The sequence below is a fragment of the Psammomys obesus genome, unplaced genomic scaffold (assembly GCF_907164565.1).
Source record: "Psammomys obesus unplaced genomic scaffold, mPsaObe1.curated_primary_1811, whole genome shotgun sequence".
NCBI classification, from domain to species: Eukaryota; Metazoa; Chordata; class Mammalia; order Rodentia; family Muridae; genus Psammomys; species Psammomys obesus.
The window spans coordinates 6,868,050-6,885,419 of NW_026591086.1; the positions used below are offsets into that span (position 1 = coordinate 6,868,050).

Here is a 17,370-nt window from a genome sequence, read left to right on the forward strand (position 1 = left end):
TGCCAGGAAAGTGACCTATCTGAGCAAGGTTCTTCCTTCACCAAAATAAAGAAGTAGATGGGAGAGGATAACTCAGGAGCCAGAAAGTTCTGTACCATTAGAAACAAAGAAAAGATCTAATAACTGTCTTAAAATGCAAAATGTAAAACAAATCATACACAACGACTCAGAAGTCAACGCAACAGCTTTCTAGACAGTAATGCTGCCTAAATATGAGATACTGGAAATATTATCTAGAAACTAATGGAACCAAACCTTCCAAATGCTCAGAGAACATTGACTTCAAACTCTGAATTCTTTATTCGGACATGTCATACAAAGTTAGGCAGCAGGATTAACTGGGGTTACCAGAAGCAACCTATACGAGAAGATGACACTCAAGGCCCCAATCACCTCTACCTGCCACAAAATTTATAAGCAGAACTGACATACAGCACAGTTTGTGCACTGCACAATTGGGCAGTGGGGGAGGGAAGTTACATTGAGCAGCATAATGAGAAGCTATTTCAGACTGCTCATCTTCAGAATAGTCACTGCCATGTTCCAGTGTCAACAGTGTTACTTAAGGGACTTAAGCATCCGTGGATTTCAGATGCCATGGAGGTCTGGCACAATTCTCCCATGCACATCAAGAGGCAGTGTTTATGTGCTGTCATGTTTCCCTATTCTGCAGCCTATCAATTCTGAATGAGTAAAGAAATGGTGTAATCAAAGGGCTAAGATGCTTCAAAGAACTATTCACCTGGATCCCCAGTCATCACCAAACCTGTTATCTGTAATTCATTAGGAAAACCACACGCTATGATCTCTTTGGGTGGGGTGGGGATAAAAGTGAAGTGAGATGTGGGTGTAACTGGATCACATTTCAGAAGAAACTTCTTCCTCCAGGGCTTGATTGTCAAAGTTAGTTAACCTGAGATTTAAAAAAAAAAAAGAACCACAAAGCCAAGTGCAAAGCAGTGCAAAAGAAAATGTATGTTTCATCTTCATCAGATTTAAGAAGCTCAAAATTTGTAGAAGCTATCTGTCATGATATTTAAAGGTTCTGTGTTAGAATTTGGGATCCATAAGCCAGGCACAGAATGACACTGTGTGTTCTCACTCATGGGTGGAAGAAAAAACACTTGGCCTCACAGCAGTAGAAAGTACAATAGTAGTTACTAAAAGCTGGGGAGGGCATGGGGAAAGAGTAGGAAGTCGTCAGTTAAGAGGTTCAAAGTTGCAATCAGGTAGAAAAATACAGTGCTAGCCCAGAATAACTATACTTAGTGACTTATTTTGTTCTTCAAGAGAGCTGGAAGAGGGGATTTTTTTATTTTCTCAACACAAAGCTAAATGTTTGAGGTAGTCAAAGTGCTAATTATCCCAGTTTGATTATTACATTCTGTTTACAAATAATGAAATATTGTGCTATATTCACATAAATTTTAGTTTCAGGTAAAATGAAATACACTTTTTAAAGATTTTAAAATATGACAGTTCTATCAAAAAAAAAACAGTCAAGCACTACATTTTTCATTACTAAAATCTCCTGAATATATTCCACGTATGTCCCTCTTTCCACTTTTAGGCAATCCCTACCCTTTAACAGAGGTATCTTTCTTACCATGCAGGCCTGACCCAATCTTTCAAACCAAACTCAAACTTCAGTGTCTCCAGTATGCTTTTCTTGATCTCTCAGCACCATTTGTCCTACAGTGAAGACATAGCTGAGAAAGTAGCCGGTCTTATTTTGTTGCACATGCTTTAAGTCTCTTGAGAAGAAAGTCCCTCACCCTTGGAGAACATGGATGTAGAAGTGTTTGAAAGGCCCTGGAGCAGAGTAAGCACTCATCACATATCCTCAACAGCTGCCATTCTCTGCACAGAACAAAAACAATGCCTTACATCAGTGTAAAGTTCTTTAATAAAGACATTTAAAAACTTGAATAAAGCAGCTGGTTGTACAAACCCTGAGCACATATGTATATCCTTTACCATACTTTCAGATGATAGCATTTTGTAACAGCGAAGAAACGATCTAAAACACACCTGCTGCATAAGCATTTTGGCAACTTGATCACAACACCCTTTTTTTTGTTGTTGTTTTCCAAACCATTACACTGCCTTGACCTTCTTTCTGACCTTCACTTGTCTTCCCCTCATATTAATGGCTCATTTTTTTATCTTCCACCCTAATTTTGAAATGTGGTGGTTCTTCTGTGATGGTTTGGATGAAAAGGTCTTCCAAAGCCTCTAGTATTTGATCATTTGGTCCACAGCTGATGGTTCTGTTTTGGGAGGCTTAGGAGGTATAGCTTTGCTGCAGAAAGTATCACTGAAAGTAGACTTCAGGAGTTGAACGCTTCAAACTACTTCCATCTAATGTTTGAAGATGTGAGCTCCTACCTTCCTCCTCCTGCTTCTATACCTACCTGCTGCCATGTCCTCCCGTCACAATGGACTCTGACCCCTCTGGAATCACAAGTTCAAATAACCTCTTTCTTCTGTAAGTTGACTTGGTCATCATGTTTTATCACAGCAATAGATATGTAACTAATACATCCCATATTGCTTTTATAGGTTCCCTTTATCCTCTACCCTCTATTCTAGCACATACTAGAGTAATCCTGAAATTCATATCTGTATCCCACACGTCTTTTCAGGTCTCTGGGGCGGTATGTATAACTGCTTTTGTGATTAAATGTCTCTCAGGCTTTTAAAATTAGCTTCCTAACTTGATTCAAGATTTCCACTTTGTTGTGTAGTTGAGCAAATAGCATTGTCACCCTATTTCTGCAAACCAGCTTGACTCTGTCATTCAACCTTTTCAACGAACCAATTGTCGTTCTTTATCCTCACATCTGATCTGTCATTACTTAAAAACCAACCTGTCTCCACTGCAACCATCCAGGTCAATTTGCAGTGATCTGTGGCCTGAGTTTTGTCACACTTCTTAACAGTTACCCCTGGAGCCAGTCAGTCTGCCCTTCCAGCCCATTCTCCATCCAACAGCTTCAACACCATTTAGAAGACTACATAGGATCTGACCCCTGTTGATCTCTATAGCTGCATCTCCAACCTCTTGTCATTCTGATCTTCTTTCAGCTCCTTTGATATGGCCTTTTTCTCCCTACCTTAAATCTTTACATGCCTTGGACTCTACCTAGAGATTTAATGCCAGCTCCTCTCCATTTCTCAACTCCTTCATTACTGTCAATTCACCTTATTGACTAATTCTCTATATCCAAACGTCAACTCCAGCTCAACTAAGTCTTCTCTAACCCTCAAGATCAGCTGATTATCTCTCAAAGATTATTAGATTTCTCTCTCAAGACACTTCAAAGGAACCATATGGAAATAGTTTGTGATTGATTTTGAAACATCTAGCTCCCTTCATATAACATCAGGCCCAATTCCTCTTGTTTACTACTATTTTTCTAGCATAAAACTTTGCAGATAGTAGTCTATCAAGAAGTGCTTACAAACCATGTCAGCACATTCAATGGTCAGTCAGGCATTGAGATTGCTTATCCAACTCCTTTTTGGTAACAATGACTAAACAAAGAAAAGTAAGTCCCCAAAATCATCCTGATATATCCTAATGATGCAGGAAGAATATACTTCTGATATATTCAAACCCTGGTATCCCTAATGACAAAATGTCCTCTCTATCCCAGTATTTCAATAGTGAAAGAAACCCAGCGGTTACTTGAGAGAGTTTAGCCACTGAGTGAACTTGCCCGAAACTAACAGCAAAGAAATTCAATAAGTTAAACCTGCCTAGATAATAGTTTGACACACACACACACACACACACACACACACACACACACAAAGAAAACTGTGTATTAGGATAGAAACTGACCAACTCAGAGTAGAGCAAAAGCTAAAAGTAGTAGAAAATGGCAAGAGCTGAGAAAAATAGTGGGTAAAACTAAAGGTGATGATATGGAAGAGAGTACTGTAGGCGTAAACAATTCCCTTTGTGTTTTCATAATATTTTGCATGACCAGATCAAAGATGGCTCTTTCCTCTCTACCTAGAGTATAGACACAAAAGACAGTAATAGATCAGTTAACTCTAACAAGACTGTTCTTAAAGTTCTGGCAGTGACTAAACGTGCCAGTATTTTTAGACTTTTCTCAAATCTGGTTTTGCATGTTCAGAGTGGAAAGAAGGCTTGATTTACAAGGCCAAAATTTTAATTCGAGTTTTCACAACTCAGAAGGTGCCATGCATGTTATATTTTATGAGGACATTGCCCTGAGGTTGTGCACTGTGGCAACCCTGATCTAGAATGAAGTTAATTAATTGTAGTGGTAGGTATTGTAATTATATCTTTGGGAATCCTAGGGTGAGTCAGCAAATAGCCGTATGGTGGCAACTGTTTTATCACTTGTCCTTCAGTCAAATTTCAGAGTGAATGACCTTAAGTGATATTGAAATCAGGAACCAACTCAAAGTAGAATAGCAAGGAGAAATTCTGAATCAACTAAGAATGATGCTGGGACAATATATGTGACCAATCTAGGATGATACAGCAAGATCAAGGAGAAAAAAACATTCAGTTGGTAAGGTTTCAAATGTAGCTATCAGGTCCATTTCCAAGACTTAAATGGAGAGAAAGGTATAAAGGCAGAAACTCAGTATCAAGGACATAAGCTTCAAGGGTTGGGCTGAAGATAACTACCAAGTAAACTCCAGAGTCAGAGGAAGAGTTAGGAATGAGAGAGGTAATTTTACTAATGCCATGTGTAGATGCCAGGGGATCTGAGTCTGAGAGCTCAGAAGGGGTGCTGTGCATTGGTTCTGGAACTGCCCATTTAGGATAGTATTATTGTGCCCTTTTTTAGTGCATAAAACAGTGTGGGCAGCTCATAAAAGCAAGTACGTGTCTTGAACATTCATTGAAACAGACATCTTGGCCCATCCACAATCAAATATCTTGTTCTTCTTCAGCAAGGAAGTCAATGGGATGATTGATTTTTTTTTAATCCAAATGACCTGAACAGTAGCCACAGCCATTCTCTTTCTTTCTTCTGAAAGCAGTCTGAATTCCATCAAGCCATTTGTAACCAATCAAAACAACTTTACCATCTCCTGACTCCTCAAACACTCCATCAAAGTTTCCTTGGTTGTGATGGAGCCTAAAGACAGTACAGGGGGCTTCTGCAAGTCTTAGGAGACCAGAAAATGGGTCCCAGTCATGTAGGGGGCACATAGGTGTGGTGGGTAATTTTACACATCAGTGTGATTAGATGAAGGGAAATGCAGGCAGCTGAAGACACTGCTTCTAAGTGTGGCTAGGCGTGTGTTGTTGTAAAAACACTAACATTACAAAAAGTAGACTAAGTAATGAAAAGCCACCCCATCAGTCAGTTGAGAGTCCAGATAAAATAAAAGGCAAAAGCATTGTCCATCATCCTCTCTGGTTCTGAGAGCTTGAGACTTGAGCTAAGCTTCTCTACAAGCTAAACTAAACTGGCCCTTACTCTGTAGATCTTAAAGGCACTGATAACTGCTTGTGCCTGCCTTCCAAGTGCTAGGACTACGAGCCCACACCACCCCATGCAGCTTTATGAACTTTCTGATGAAAGATTAACTGAATTTACTGATGTGGAGAGCTCTCTGTGTATCAGTGTATTTACCCAACTTGAGTTTACAAATATTCAACAAAACTTATTGTATCTGTAATTCAACATTTTTCTTGTTGTTTCCTAAACAATACCATGTAAAATTTTATATATATACACATATATGCTTCATTGCACTAAGTTTTTATAATCTAAAAGGGATGCAGAGTATATCAGAAGATGCACATTGGCTGTATGCAAATAATCTATGGTGGATTGCATGAGAAAGTTTCCCCATAGGCTCATGTGTTTGCACTGGGTCCCTGGCTAGTGCTTCTAATGGTGGAGGCAAGGGAGCCTTTGTAAGGTGCAGCCTTGCTGGAGGAAGCATGTCACTTGGGGGAAGATTGTGAGGTTTTCTTAGCCTCATCCCATTTCCTGCTGCTTGCCCTCAGATTCTGTGTGTGGAGAAAATGTTATTAGCCAGCTTCCTGCTTAAGCCACATGCCGTGCCTTCCTCCATGATGGAATCAGGCCCTCTGAAACCTTAGACCAAAATAAACCCTTTCCTCTTTAAGCTACTTTTGAACACAATGTTTTATCACAGCAAAAGAAAGTAATTAATACAACTAGATTTTTTTTAGAGAGAGAGAACTTAACTACCCAGAAGTTCTAATAGCCACTGGGTTATGTATACTGGAAAGGATCTCCATGGATACCAAAGGATGACTTAATATAGGTGTCTAGGTCTCCGTACCTACATGCCCAGAGATATAGATACAGTTCCCTATAAATTCTCTTTGCAGAAGTCTTGCTAACACAACAGGCAAACACACAGTAGCCTTAAAATGCACAGTCATTTCTACAAGCTCTGGTCTGCAATGTTATATTCAGGTAAAACCTTGAAATGCTTGGTTTATACTTTCATTTTGGCAATCAAACCCACACAGTGTTTGTTTTAAACTTAATAAAATGGGACAGAGCTGTATGGTACTAAAAAGGACAAAAGAGAATTCAGTAATCTTGGACTTCAATGAGAGATATGTAAGAGAATGATGGGAAGAAAAACCGTCTCTATTATTCAAAGGCCAAAGTCCTATAAGCACTCTTACAGTGTGTTCTCTAGAGTTCTTAAATTTTTCCTGCAATGCCAAGTTCACTCTCCCAGTTAACCAATTCAAAAGAGCCAAGCAGACGCTAAGAGCCAAGCTTCCTTCCCCCCAGTAACTATAGCTCAGGGTAGGCAGGATACCAGCAGCAGCAAGCTCCTGGCTCCCTGCCAACTGCTTCATTGCTTATTAACTTATTTTATTTAGCCTTCAGCATGGCAAGAAAGCTTCCTCTAATTATCGGCAGGAATGCAGAAGCCACAAGGGGAAATCTGAGCCAGAAAACTGAGGCTGTGTTGATTATGCTCCAGCTCTTATCAAAGTGGACACAGGGTTGAGCTATGCAGATATCAGGCTGGCAGGCTCAGGAAGTGCGTGGGAAGGGAGCTGGAAGACAAGCTTGGTGCTGGAATGATTGCTCAGTGAAGAGAGTTGAGTTTGAGGTCTGACTGCTGTTCGTTCGTTCGTTCGTTCGTTTGTTTAACTCTTCCAGTTGTTCAGGGAAGTTAGACATCAAAGTTACCAGAAACAGCATACAGATGAGGCCCAACCTTAATAGCCGTTTGGCCACTACATCAGAGAAGGGGGACATGTGAGATGGTGAAGATGGAGAGAAGTGGTCATGTATTAAGCAGAGTCACTGTCCAGAAGGTGGCTTGAGTCCATGGCACAGAAACTAAAAGTCACCACTGAAAGGACTATCTCAGGAGTGAGCAGACACACAGTGGCAACTCAGCCGGGTGGACTAGAAAATGCCCGTGAGTCCTCTCCCTCCTCATGTTCAACACTGTCTAAGAAGCCCTCAATCAAGGGTCAGATCATCTTCCTGAAGCTACTCACACCTTCTAACAGCCACAGTATTTTGTATAAGGAGCGTCCTACAACTTCAGTTACACTGGTAACAACAACAAAAAGGTATCGTCAGAAGTCTTTTGTGGGAGGAAATGAAACAAAGAATACCAAAATCTTTAAAGAAGGGTGGGAAGAGTGCGGACAGTAAACCATCTATGCCCACATTCCAGGCATTTGTGATTTACAGAATGTAGCATGGCTGGGATCTTCTGGCTCTGTCCTCAAATCCTCTTCCTTCCAACCCCCAACCCTAGGTAGGTTAGTGCAGAGAAGGATAGTAGGGAGAGAGTGTGCAGACCCCTTTACTTCTCCTGGCTGTTTAGGGTCGATGTGTTTTCCCGGGGCTATAGTCAACAGCAAGCAGTCTCCTCTGAGCCTCTGGGTTGACATGTCTCTCTCTGACTGCCACACCATCTGTCTCTGATCATTACAAACATCACACATCAACATATCAACACAGGACACCACAATTTCTCTCTCCCTGGACTCTCCTATTTATATCCCTCAGAGTCCTAGGCCACGCCCCTCTCTGTGCTGCCCAGGGGAAGGCTGTTACCAGTTGGCAAAGACTATGCCCCACACAAGACAATTATCAGCTGTAAACAAACTAAAGCCCAAACTGAAATCCCACACTTGGGATTAAAGCAAAAATTATATTTACATAACTTAACTGAGTTTTTAAAGAAACCAAAACTTTCCTTATATGCTGTGCTGTGGGTTGAACCTACAAGGTCTTGAGAACCTTAATGCAAGACAAAAGGGAAAAAAGCAGAATGAGTTGATATAGGAAGATGTTGACAAGGACTTGTTCTCCATGGATGCTTTCAGAGACAAATCCAATTCTGCCGCCATGAAGCATCATCCTTGGTCCCTGTGGAAATACAGCCAGGACCCTCAGAACCTTCACTCTGCAAAAATGTGGTCATGGGTGGTGGTAGACCCCAGTGGAGGCTCCACAAAGAAAAGCTTATGGAGAAGGGATGGGGGTTTTTTACCAGACACAGCTCACGGCTGGGGAAATTTGGCACCACTCCAAACTACAAGGCAAAGAACCAACCAGTGTAAAGTGTGTTCTTAGAACGAGGTTATCTGTGAACCTCAGACAGTGAGAATGTGAGAGATGGCTCAGTGAGTAAAGGCATGTGCTGCTCTTCCAGAGGACTCCAGTTCAGTCCCAGCACCCACATCGAGCGACTCACAACTGCCTTTTTTTATTTAACTTTTATTAATTACACTTTGTTCATTTTGTATCCCCCCATAAGTCCCTCCCTCATACCCTCCCGGTCCCACCCTACTCCTCCTTTCTGCATGCATGCCCCTCCCCATGCCCACTGATAGGGGAGGTCCTCCTCTCCTTCTTTCTGTTCTTAGTCTATCAGTTCGCATCAGAAGTGGCTGCATTGTCAGGGTTCTAGGTTATCTCCATGAATAGTCCTTGGTCGGAGTATGAGTCTCTGGGAAGTTCCCTGTGTTCAAATTTTCTTGTTCTGTTGCTCTCCTTGTGGAGTTCCTGTTCTCTCCAGCTCTTACTATTTCCCACTTCTTACATAAAATTCCATTCACTCTGCCTTTTAACTTCAGCTCCAAAGAATCCAAAACCCTCTTCCGGCTTCCATGCAGCCTTCACAGGCCCAGACACACGCACAAATAAACATGAAGCCATTTCTAAGGCCTCCATTTTTCGATGTTTTCATCTCTGCTCTCCTGCTACCCATTTCTCTCTCTCTTATAGAAGAAAAAGAAAAACTTTGCACACGTGGTCTCCACTTAACAGACTTTGGTTTCTAGACGGGTCCTTTTTCCTGCCTCCCTTGACTTCTGAATTACAGCAGTCTGGCTTCTACCTCCCGGCTTCTGCAGGAATGGATTTTACCTCCCCTGGAGGGATACCCCCTTCCAACCACATCCAAATGCCTCTTTCACACTTCATCCTCTTCGTGTCTCTCCTACATGTTCAACCACTGCAAACACACATCCTTCACTGCCCCCAGCTTGTTCTCAGATCTCAACCTTCTTCCTTTGTCGTTTCCTGTCTCTCTGCACAGCTCTCTACAGGGTATCAAACCAAAGAAATCCCTCAGTATCTTACACTCAGGAGACTCATTTCCATTGTTTCTGATCCAGGAAAAACATTTAAGGATGTGGATCTTGGCTAGTATTCAGAGAGTCCCCAACAATTTCACATTTCTCTTGTTTTTCTTTTTTATTTAATGAGGGTAGATATGGACAACAAATCTGCTAGAAGACATCCCTTTGAGGGTTTTGGTTAGCTTTGATTCTCTTCTACCTGATTTTGTCTTTAAAATAAATAAATAAATAGATGTTGTGGCCCTGTAGGTGGCATAACAAATGGCTGGAAGTGAGGAATGGAACGGGATGTGTCTATTGCCCTGTCTGTCTCCTCTGCTTATTTTCTCTGATTTTCGGGATCAAGCCCTGAGCGCTACTTACCGTCATCAATACCGAACACATAAAAGTCTTCTGAAAGTGCACAAAACAAAACAGGCATACAAAAACTTCCAGGTATGTTAGATAAAACATACCTCCCAGGAGAACTGACTATCCGAGCCAAGGAAACAAAAAGTTAACTTTCCGCTATAGACTTTCTGCCATGTTACTGTGTGCTGTAGCCATAAAGCAGTGATCAAAAATAAGTAATAAGTAGTAGAAAGTAGTAAGATGCTTTTCTAGATCCTATTGATATTGAAAGTAGTAAGTGGAAATATTTTCTCTGTTATTTTTCTTTAAATTTTTTTCTTTAAAAAATTTGCATTACCTTGCTGGGTAGAGTCTTTCAAAGGCTCTCTGTGGTAGGCTCCTGTCCTCTTCCCTGTTTTCTCCCTCTTCCAATGTCCATTCCATTTGCCTCACTGAGGATTGAGCATCCTTCTTGCTTAGCTTCTTGAGGTGCACAGATTTTGGTATATTTATCCTATATTGTATGACTAATATCCACTTATAAGTGAGTATATACCATGTGTGTCTTTCTGCTTCTGAGATACCTCACTCAGGATCTTTTATAGTTCCCACCATTTGCCTGCAAATTTCATGATTCCCTAGTAATGGGAACAGGGACTGTCTCTGACATGAACTCAGTAACTGGCTCTTTGATCACCTCCCCCTGTGGGGTGTGCAGCCTTACCAGGTGACAAAGGAGGACAATGCAGCCAGTCCTGATGAGATATGATAGGTTAGGGTCAGTGTGAACTGGAGGAGGACCTCACCTATCAGTGGACTTGGGGAAGGGGCATGGGAGGAGATGAGGGAGGGAGGGCGGGATTGAGAGGGGATAAGGAAGAGGGCTACAGCTGGGATACAAAGTGATACAGTTTTTTATAAACTATAATGTATAAAAACATAAGTTAAAAATTTTTGTAATACATTTATTGTTTGTATATATTGTTTGTGAGTGTGCATTTGTTTGTGTGTGTGTATATATATATATATATATATGCATTCATTGTTTGTCTATGTATACATTTAATGTGTGTGTGTACATGTGTGAGTATTTGCATGCATGACGCATGTAGAGGTCAGAGGACAACTTGTAGGAGTCATTGTTCTCCTTCAATCATGTGGGTCCCAGGAACTAAAATAGGTCAGGCTTGGCAGCAAGAACCTTTACCTACCTACCTTTCTCAGGAGCCAATAAACTCTGTTTTCAACAGATTATAGTATTCTTAGGAAGACAAGTTATTTTAAAGGAAATATTAGTTTCCTTCTTCTGACCTCTGATGATAGTTGACTCATCTTGCCCTTATCAGCCAAGTCATTTAACGTCTCTGATGTCACTGTTTGTTGTTGTTGTTGTTGTGGAATGGGAAGGCTGAATAAATAAATAAATGACTATGTATTTAATTACTTTGTTCCATGTATTTGCCTATTCTAGAACTTTGATTGAAAACTATTTTAGCTGGCTTTGGTTGTATAACCACCCCAGCGCTTAGTATCTAAAACATCAAGGATTTAGCCAGCTCATGATTGCGCAGCGTGATAGTCTGAGTTGGGCTCAGTTGGGTCTTCTGCTAGTCTCTGTTAAGCTCACTTAGGTATCTATGTCATTTACCAGTAAGCTAAGATGACTCTGTCTCTGGGTTTGTGTGGCTACTGACTGGCTCAACAGACGCACTGAGCCACCTGGTTCTCATACGGTCAGTGAGCTTCATAGCTTGTTCACATGGCAACATGTGACTAAGGAGCAGCAGTTCAACCTGTAGGTCATGACCCTTTGGTACTGAATAACCCTTTCACAGGGTTCACTCAAGACCATCAGAAAACACAGATGTTTACATTATCACTCATAACAGCAGTGAAATTACAGTAAGGAAAATAGTTTTAGGGTTGTATCTCCCCACAACATGACAGACTGTATTAAAGGGTCGTAGCATTAGGAAGGTTGAGAACCACTGCTCTAGAGTAAGGAAAAGGCAAAGGCTCAGTGAAAAAGCCATTTCAAGTCTTTGACTGTATCACATTAGCTCATGTCCCAAAGGCAAGACTAAATCCTCCAGGATTAAAGAGTGGAAAATGGAAATCTGGATAAGAAAAAAAAAAGGCTACAAGTCAATAACAAAGGGATGCTGAAGAAGAATCTGAAGCTATATCTGCAGACTGCCACAGTGTCTCTTCACACTAAATTCTCATTTCTGCTGCACTTGCATGTTAATCTTTCTGATTGTGGGTTCTTCTGCCAGCGATGATCCCTTCAGAAACCTTCAGTGGGACAGGCTACGAGGTAACTCTTTAAGGGAAGAGATCAGTTTTATAGAATAGTTACCTCAAGATAAGCAAATTCTTCTTGAGATGTCCCAGTTTGGACAAACTTTTTAAACCACTTATCCTAATTTTTTTTTTTTTTTGTTAAGTTTTGCTCCAAAATTGGCCTATTTGAAAATCTCTATGATAGTACTCCAGTGCTTGAACATTTTAAGGCGCCAGGAAAACAGTGACTATTAACATGTTATTTATCGAAGCTACTGAATTTTTTTTTTAATCTAGCTGAAGCCTGTAGAGCACAAGGAGCACCAGGAATCAATCAAATAACAATGGGTTTTTAAACACATACATTGTTCATAGCACCGTGCCAGAAACTGCAGCACGAAATAAGGCAAAATGCCATTCCTTCCATCTGGAAGCTTGGTGTGCAATTAGTGAAAAAAAAAAAAAAAAAAAAAAAGAGAAAGAAAAAGAAAAAAAAAACGCAAAAAGATAATTCACCATTCCAGGTGGCAGAGCAAATGAAGATGTCGGATCCACAGCTCTCTCCAAGCGTAAGGTTTCTACAGGTGTTCCATCTGCTCTGACAGCATACTCTCCCCGTTTCCTGCTGTGTCAAACGCCCCACACTAAACCACCCTGCGAGAGAAATGTGACTCAGGCTGACAGTGCCTTGCTCCACCACTCTGGCTCCCACACCTGCTCACAGCTTCACGTCCCGCACACACCTGTCATCACCTACCAAACACCCCTCCTTCACCCTACACAGCAGCTTATAAATTCACATAGTCATTTTCCCATTTACATAAGAAATTCCCTCTCAAACACGCGAACAAAGAATGTGGAGGAAACATCATTAAAAAAAAAAAAAAAAAAAAAAACCTAGGAAGTTTGGGAGACGCCTCAGCTGGTTAAGTGTTTACTATATAAGCTTGACCTTAGCACCCCAAAAAGCCAGGTATGGGGGCATGTTGGAGATGCAAAGCCCCAAGTCCTAGGCCAGCCACCATAGCCTACTCAGCTAGTCCCGGGCCCTGTCAGAGGCTGTGTAAGAAAACAAGATGGACAGTTCCTGAAGGGTAACACCCAAGACTGAGCTCTGCCCTTGTCATGTATGTACACAAACACACCATGTGGCTGAAAAAAAAAAATGGGCGCAAAAATTTTTCACTTCTAATGAGAAACGCTAGTGTCTGTAGACAATGATTCAAAGGATAGAATAACCTTGAAAACAGAAAAATGATGGCTGGAGAGTGCACTTCCCTGAGGCACACAGAGGCCTCTGTTTCTGAAGATGGTGTGAGGTTTCTCAGCTGTGTACCTGGGGCCATGATCCCTGTGACTTTCATATTCTCTTACTTTCAATGAAAAATGGTGAACATGATGTCTGCTATTATTTGATTCAGAAGGATGTTTCAGTTTTTCCATTCTGCTAAGTATATAAAACCACTCTAGACAATGTGAGCTACTGTATCTGCAGATCCACAGAAATATCAATCCCTAAGTCTATGAGTGACGCCCATATCAATGTCATCTTCAGCGCCCTTTAAACAACTGGTTAATGTTTAACACTAGTTAACACATAGTTAAACAGCTAACAGTCATCAACAGGCTGAGAGCTGGCTGTAGCAATCCTTTCCGGGTGCTAAGATCAAACTAAGGTCAAGTATAGTAAGCACTGTACCAACTGAGGCATCTCCCAAACCTTCTCCTTTTTTTTTTTTTTTTTTTTTTTAATGATGTTTCCTCCTCATTCTTTGTTCACATGTTTGGGGGAAAATTTCTTATCTAAATGGTGGGAAAATAATGATGTGAATTTGTAAGCATGTGCTTCCCAGGAACACTGGCCCATCTCTGTAGCTCTATGAATGCTATAGAAGCAGAAGTGCTGTAGCCAGGAAAATTGGTCCATGAAGAAGACCACAGTGTCCTAGTTCAAAACTAAATACTTGGGCTAGGGGTGGAGCTCGGTGCTGCGGCCCATAACTAGCATGCACAGGGCCTCAGTGTAAACCTTTAGAACCCAAAACAAATGCATACATAGACAAATATTTATGTGAAAGGCAGATATCCATAAATTAAATACTTACATAAACCAGATACACACATGTTAATTTAAATTAAATATACATTGCTACATAAGCTAAATATATACATATATAAGTACACACATGCAGTCGAACATAAATGTATGCATATATATACTAAACACATACATAAACTGAAACATACATTCAGAAACTAAATATACATATATACATGCATGCATATATTCATGAACTAAATATATATTCATAAATTAAACACATACATACATAAACACATTTATACATCCATAAATTAAATATTGACATTCATAAATTAAACGTATACATCAGCAAATACATACACACATATGTACATACATAAACTAAATATTTCCCTTGGTAAATTAAATACATGCATACATACATACATACATATAGACATACACACTTTCGTACATATATTAACATCCATAGTTTAAATACAGACATACAATAACTAAATACATGCAGGCATACAGGCATTAAATGCACATGTGGTTAAGCTAAACGTGTACATAAACTAAACACATATGTTGTCATAGCATACACAAAATTAATATTTTTTTAAAATTGCACAAAATTTTTAAAAAGCGTGAGCGTAGTAGAACATGAGCAGATGAAGCTATGGAGCTACCTGCTCCGTTCCCAAGATCCACAGGAGGCCTACACACTCTCCCTGTGCCACCGCCCTGTCTCTAGCAATCCCTGAGAAGTTCCGGAACATTTGGCGAGTACTCGACACCAACATCGACGGGTGGTGGAAAATAGCCTTTGCCAGCCAGTACTGCCATTAAGGGTGTGATATGCTCACGTGATGGTGAGGAAAGCAGAGCTCACCGGGAGGGCTGGAGAGCTCTTGGAGGACGAGGTGGAGCACGTGGTTGCCAGCATGCTGAACCCGAGGCAGTACAAGATCCCAGACTGGTTTTTGAATAGTCAGAGGGATGTGAAGGACCAAAAGTACAGCCAGGTTCCGGCCAATGGTCTAGACAACAGGCTGTGTGAGGACAGAAGGGACTGAAGAAGGTTAGAGCCCATAGGGATTTGGACCATTTTTGAGGCCTTCGTGTCCGAGGTCAGAACACCAAGACCACTGGCCCCCGGGGCCATACTCTGGGTGTATCCAAGAAGAAATGAGTCTCTGGGGCATTGCTGTTAATATAGACCTTGGGGTGGGGGCTATAAGCCTCACTCACTGTGGAGAAAAGTTTTGAATGTCTAGATATCTTCTGCATACAGTCACCTAAAAATTGGCTAAGTAGCAAATGGCATCACCTGCTACATAGGGCCTGGTCCTCACCGAAGTCAACTGAAGCTTGGCTTTCTCAAAGCTAATAATTAAATAAGGTCAAAGGAAATACGTTCACACACCAGAAAATGCAAGGCTCTCTAATTTTGTAGTAAATCATATCTTGGCATCCTGTGCCACTGAGCTTCAGAAATTAATATGTGAGATAACTCTCACCAGAAGCAGAAAGAGTCTGACTTTAGGTAGATGTATGAGCCCAAAGCCTCACTGCTTGGGCAGATACCTGTCTGGCAAATGGATGCATTAAACTCGCCTAGGGTCTCTTCCGTGGAGGGATGGAGAACCTCTTGGAAGAGAAATCCCTTCAAAAAAAAAAAAAAAAAAGGACAAACAGATGCACATGGCCAGAGTAAGGGAAAGGACAGTCCTAAGATCAACAAGGTGCTTGTCACTGATTGGAGTCTTATGGATGTGATAGTGGTAGAATTTAGAGTGTCAGCTGCTAAATTTAGGGATTCAAACTACACTTCTATGTACTCACAAAAACATGATTACCATTCCATCTGAGATGCCCAATGTCCAGTATTAAAACAGCCTCAGGGCTCCCATAGGATGTAGCCATCCACAGTGAAGGCCACGAGGGCTCAGAAGATGGCAGTAGTGCTGGCCAAGGTATCAGAGTCTGTGAATGTAACTCACTGGGCCCCAGTGCCTGGCTGGAGGTGAGTCCAGGAACATCAGTTACTAAGCCAGCTTCTTAAGAGTGTTAGAACTTCCCAGGCCCCCAGCTCGGATCTGAAACCTTGCCTCTTCACCATTTCCCCTCATTCTAAAGGCTATCTCATTGTTAATGGCTTCGATTTCTAGCTCCCTTCCAAATCTGTCTTCTATATATCAGGTTGGTATATCTAACTGACCACTATGTTTCCCTATTTGTAAATCAAATCTTCAGACTTTCTATTCCGGACCATCTTGAACTTGCTGGTTTCCTTATATTCAACTGATGGGAACTTCATCCCTCCATTAGTTGATCTAAAGCTCTAACCATCATCATCTCCTCTTTTATTGTGCATTGTACATTCAGTTCATCTTCATTTTCCAGAAGTCGGTAGGTTTGTTCTGTCTGCACAGCTACTATGTCAGTCTAAGAAGGCGTTACCTGTGGCCTTGAGAACTACAACACATGAGGCCATGGAGCTGGAATCCAAACCTGTATTTTTCAGTGCCAGATGACAGAAACAAGGCCAGCAGTTTCTATTGGAAGCAGAAAATCAGGAGAGTCATTAAATGAACTACCCAGGATGGGTATGTTCAATATTCTACTATGTATGTGGATTGTCACGCTCATCACCTCAGGATCTGACACCCTTCTGTGCTCATAAGCAATCTTTATTAAGAACACTGTCATATTTAGCATTTTTCCAACCCTGAGTCCTGCTATCACTTACAAAGCAGGCAGCTCACGGGGCATCTCATCACAGTCTATTTTGTGCTGTGCACTCATCTTTTCAGTTGTGTTCATCTATTTGCCGTGCTTCAATAATGAGGTAGGTCATGCTAAGGACCACACATGGGATTCACACGTGCCTGAGCGGTCTCACTTATGGGGTGAGCAGCAGGAGGGGCCATCCTAACATGTTTGTATACGACAGTCATGCTTCCACAACACCTATGACTACCCTGAAGAGACACCTTTCTAGGATTTCTGTTTCAAGAGAAGAGAGACTGCTTCCACTAACATCACTGAAGGTCAGTTCTCTTCCCATCAGGCATCCTCCTGCTATGTCACTTGATTTGTTTAAATAATAATATAAAAAAATCAA

General features: G+C 41.2%; 1 pseudogene; it reads left to right on the forward strand.

Moving 5' to 3' along the window:
• The first annotated feature begins 12,212 nt into the window (after window positions 1-12,212).
• On the forward strand, window positions 12,213-15,435 carry LOC129678900 (40S ribosomal protein S18-like; annotated as a pseudogene).
• The last annotated feature ends 1,935 nt before the right edge of the window (window positions 15,436-17,370 follow it).